Raw genomic sequence first — 5,413 nt, 5'->3', positions numbered from 1 at the left:
GAACCTGGAGCCAAATCTGGAAGAATCATAAAGAACATCATCCCATTGAGAAAAGAAACTCCATGGCTAATTGCAATTGGCTCGTCACCCAAGAAGTACTACTATCAACTACGAAATTCCATGTCACTCTATGGATAAAGAAATAGGACACACTAAGGGGAACAGCCTCCAGGGATCCAATCTGGAAGAAAAACATCCGTCATCGAAAGTACACCATACAAAAGTCACAAGAAGCAGGCAAGGAAACCAAGGACGAGAAGACATTGAGCAAGGTACTCCACTGAACGGAACACCAGAAGTCAACCAGAGATAATAACGTGGAATCTCCCTCTGAAAAAGGGCTATCCTCAAAATTACGCTCTGAGATAACTCTCAACCCTACATAAGAATAGAGCAACCGCTATCAGTGGAAGCTCCAAAGCTAGAAGCTCCAATTGAAGCCGTGAGTCCCCCCTTTTAAAGATAGGAAGTCCTCCTTCTCTTCAATCATGGAAAGAGAGAATAAGTACCACCAGAAAGAAATCTGAGACAACCAAGAATAAAACCACTTCCTCTATAATTGAATTGGAAAATCTAAGTCTGGTAAACTCGAGACCCAAAGAGGATCACACCGTCGGTGAACTTTATCTTCTTAGAATAAAAGACTACAAGGGTCATCACCTGAGGGTTATGTTTGTCAGGTAAACCATCGCGTCCCACAAGCCCTATCTACTCAAGAAAACTTCCTAAGATCAAACCATATGTATGCCACTCCTCGGCATCTGTCAAGATAAAACTTGTAGGGACAATTCGATACAATATGCCAAACTCCATACAGACTCGGAAGAGCACATTTACTCTTCTTGTTGTAACTTTCTTCCTTCAAGATTCGATCAAAACTTGGAATCGCTTAGGGGTTTTCAACATGCCCTTGAAAATCGGAATGGGCTGCACCAACCCCAAGATTGGAGCTCTTCGAGGGGGATGCGCGAGAGAAGCCTCCACATGTTGCTGACTGTAGAAGTAGGCTAGTTGTCCCCACTAACTTCCGACACAGTGTGCAAACTTGTCATCTAGATCTCGACAGATCTATGTCGGATATCAAGAATACTGCCCACAAGAGATTGCAAACATGTGCGTCAAGTACATCCAAGGTGTCAGAAGAACCGACACCGAACATCCAAGGTGTTCGAGACTGATACTATGTCAGAAGAGGTAGCGAAAGATGCAATGAAGGCATGGACTGGCTTCAGAGCTAGGGGACAGAATGCCTCCAGTATAGCTTGACTCCAAAAAGGTCCTCTGACGCTAGAGAACAACATACAATGCCACAAGGCAACTGTGGAGAAGAGAGCTCACTGAACTAGAAAGAGACAAGATAGATAAAAGTGTGAGAGAGAGATCTGGGAAAGGCTCTCCATCCCGATACGAAGTTGCATATACAAGTGGAGAGAAATCCACCAGGCGTATAGGAGGCTACATGGCCATGGGCAAAGCCAAAACCCTGAGAACCTCTGCAAGAATCAAGAAGCACTCTGCATGATCTTTTGGGTATGGTGGACCGTTTCAAAAGCTGGTTGAGATCCTTGACCAGAGAGTAAATCGTCTGGTTGGGCCTCTTATTCAAAGGCTAATCAAGTGAAAACATAGATCAAAATCAGTTGTTGCAACTCGGAAGTTGGTGAGATAGTTGTTACCCCGGGTGTTAGTGTCTGATTGCATGTAGTGCAAGACATCTTGGCATACACAGAACTTTGACCTTGGTAAGCAAGTACTTCTATTGGCCACGCATGAAAGCTTTTGTTGAGAAAATCTCTGGGGCGCATACACTTTGTCTTGCTTGAAAGTAAGACGATCAATGATTTCCTTGGTGATGGGTAGGGGTGGAATTGTGCGGGGTGCACGCTTCATAATGCAAGAAATGCACAGGATTGTATAATGTATGATAAGAGCTGATTGTCTCCCCTAAGCTAATATGCTTACTATTGTCTAGCAGTAGGATATAAAAAAGTTTGGTACTGCATACTACTTTAAAGTATTCCAAAATATGACATATTAATCAAAATTTCTCAGGTAGAGCAGGATGCCCGGGATGTGGGCTCTTGTTTGAGGGGCTCCTTAGCATATCCCATCCTCTTGCATGCATTCCAAAAGCCTTAGGGAGTGGGCGCTTGCTCGATTTTTTGGACCTCTGCTATGGGTGGACTATGTGGCGATGCACTGTGCTTCCAAGATCACGCTTGATTCCCAGAGACCCCTAGGAGGAGGATTTCCGAGTCCATCCCTTTTTCAGGGAGCAGATTGGTGGTCGCCCTCCGACTCATGAGCTCCAAAATATATACCTCCTCATGATGAACAAGCACCATCCTGGCACAACTTGCTGGAAATAGCAATGCACGATGCAAGCATACATGTGGGATGTTGTGATGGCTCCCTTACTCCATGACAGAGATCGATCCTGCTGCAGGAAACACATGATTCCAGGAGAGCCAGAGCCAAATACGCGGGGCTGCTTGCTGCTCCATGGAATGGGCCCCAAGCCAAGGGTAAAAGCAACCAGGGCGGAGGGAATCCCAAGGACAGGAGTGGCAAGGCTACACAGACCTTCAAGCCCCGACGTACCACATACTGCAGCAACAGGAGCACATCATCATCGACAGGGAATTTACAGTTACGAGGAGATTGAAATGGGGGCCGCGCGAACGCGAGCCCCCGCTGCCACAAATTATGACGTGCACTCTCCCTCAGAGGGGAGATGCTAGGGTGCGGCCCGTCCGCAGTGCAATGAAGAGGCCGACCCTAGGCCATCGGCCTTGCTGATCACCGATAGACCCCGCCCAGGTAAGTATGCTTCTCCCTGCAACCCACGTCCCGTCTTATACCGATGCCCCTTGCCAGCAGCGCTTATGGGACAAATCAGCCCCACACTCCTCGCGTTCATGTACGATAGAGGAGTCGTCGAGCCAAAGGGATCATAGAGCGGCACACCAAACACCATGGTACCAGAAGTGGGACAACTGTCAGCACCAAATAATACATTAGAACATAGTTCATATTAATGTTGGAAAGCAGCTGTCATTATCCACCCACACATGATATAGATGACGCGAGCTCACAGTGTCACGTTAGTCTCTGAAAGTTCGATTTGACAATTCAAAACATTTCCAAATCATTCTTTAATTTTAATAGCAAAACCATAAGGTCCCTACTTCCCTATGGTTCCCAGCATAACTAACCATGAGGCCATCAACCTCCCCTTCGTTCAAATGACACCAGTTGTTCGTGAACCACCATCAGCTTCTATAAGAGTACTCCACAAGAATGTCCGATGAGGTCAAATAATCATCAACATTCCAAATTGAGTTAGTACCCAGAACTCTCGACCAAACCAGCAAGTCATTTAACCCCACTCCGATTCTGATTTGCAATCCCCACGGATTGCACATTAGCTTTAACTCTGTTCACCTTGACAATCTCTCCTTTGATGCGTTAGCGCTCCGATATGTACCACAGTGGTGCCACTACCCACATGAATGGAGTTGGAAGGGGGAGTTCTCACTTAATGCCCAATTTCACATATCCATGGAGTAATTTCGTACCACTTTGGTGCATTTCTAGGCCAGCTCTTTAGCTTCATTTCTATAGTTTTGTGCGCATTTAGCTTGATTTCTATCTGCAAAGACAGACCGTGTTTACAGCTCTATAATTCTTAAGCACTCTCTCAAATCAGGGTTGTGTGTATGAGTGCGCTTTGGTGAGATCCACCCTTAAACAAGACAAGACAGAGACTATAGCATGTGTGGGTGGGTGAGGAGCTACTAACCTCTTAAAGATAAAGGCAAAAAAAAATCAACATTGCTACTACTGACAATTCCAATGATGAAGACAACCATGTGGACTTAATCTATGACAACAATCACAGCACTTTGTGTATCAACCCTCTTTGTGTGTAGGGGAGGAGTGAGAGTCCCTCCACCTTCTCATGTTTAGGGGGAGGTTTGTGTTTTGTGTGCCTCACCCTTTATGCACTCAAATGTCTCTGAAAGTATAACATCTACACCTTTGGCAAAATTGAGCTTTTAATTATGCGGTTTGTGAAGTACTACGCCTTCATTCTTTGTAGTAAATATCAAAGACCTCAATAGATTTTAGTTTCTTGATGCATGTAGTCTGGGCAAAGCTATAATGAAAGATTCCTTTGGGGGGGGGGGGGGGGGGGGGGGGGGGGGGGGGGGGGGCTCGGTTTCAAAAGATTGAACCCTCTAACCTATGTCAAGAATCACAATTGTTTGAAAGAAAATGTGCACAAGTCTGTTAAGGTTACATGGTTAGAAACTCCCTATGCTCATTTCTCTTAGCATTGATTTAGTAATTCTTGAATCTTGGACTAAGCTTACTAATTGTTAATGGAATTCTATATTGTATGTTTTGGTCCTTGGTTATTTTGGATCTAGTCTTGTTGGGTTGATTAACACTTTGACTGAGGTAGCTTTGCTATAGTGACACTTGAGATCTCACGTTGATGGTGTTTTATTTGAACTAATTGTATGATTAGCTAATTCTATGTTAATTGTTGAAGTTTTGTATTCCCCCCTTTTTTGACACTCTATGATCCTTGTTCCCTAGAAACTAGTTTGAGACTCTAAGATAGTCAGTCCCTCTCGGGTGGAATTCTGTTGAATTCAATCTGATTTTTAAGATGGGTATTGGTCATTTCGTCCAAATATGGTAACTAATTTTGAAACCTTAATTAGCTTTAGCTTTCCTTAGGCATAACTTCACCTTAGCACAGATTACATGTTTACCATGATTCTATAGAGGCATTTTGATAGATGCTGAAAAGTTAAGTGTGCCACATGTCACAAGCAGGTAATAGTGTCAGCGGCGGGTAATGGGCAAAGCGTGATGAAAGCGTATCTATTGCTTTTTGGCATGAGTGTATCTGTTGCTTTTGAGCATGAATAAAAGCCTAGGCAAAGGGACTAGAGCACGAATTCCTAGAGGAAGAGATTTTACTGCTTTCCAGCATGAATAAAAGCCTTGGTAAAGCGACCAGAGCACCAAAGCACGGCTTCTTGGAGCAAGAGAAGAGAACTAACAAAGTAGGACGATAAGCACGACCACAAGCAAGATGATAAGCACGACCACAAGCAGGATGATAAGCACCGACACAAGACGACCCAAGAAAAAGGTAGGTAATTTTTGCAATTCCTTTCACGCTGTATCAATAACCATACGTCCAGATTTGTCACTGCTTCTCTGCATCTTTGTGTCCCATAGAATTCGTATCTAATGCTTTTTGGCATGAGCTTATCTACTGCTTTTGAGCATGAATAAAAGCCCAGGCAGAGGGACCAAAGCATGACTTCCTAGAGCAAGAGAATTTTGATGCTTTTGAGTGTGACCAAAAGCCTAGGTAGAGTGACCAGAGCAC

General features: G+C 44.3%; 1 non-coding gene across 1 annotated transcript; it reads right to left on the bottom strand.

Moving 5' to 3' along the window:
- Window positions 1–2,666: 2,666 nt before the first annotated feature.
- On the bottom strand, window positions 2,667–2,828 carry LOC147438455 (U1 spliceosomal RNA). Its single transcript, XR_015184694.1, has one exon. It is a non-coding gene; the product is annotated as a U1 spliceosomal RNA (small nuclear RNA).
- Window positions 2,829–5,413: the final 2,585 nt, after the last annotated feature.

The sequence above is a fragment of the Adiantum capillus-veneris genome, chromosome 16 (assembly GCF_014529385.1).
Source record: "Adiantum capillus-veneris isolate H3 chromosome 16, ASM1452938v2, whole genome shotgun sequence".
NCBI classification, from domain to species: domain Eukaryota; kingdom Viridiplantae; phylum Streptophyta; class Polypodiopsida; order Polypodiales; family Pteridaceae; genus Adiantum; species Adiantum capillus-veneris.
Note: the sequence above shows the minus strand (reverse complement) of the source record. Positions and strands in the feature narration are given on the sequence as shown.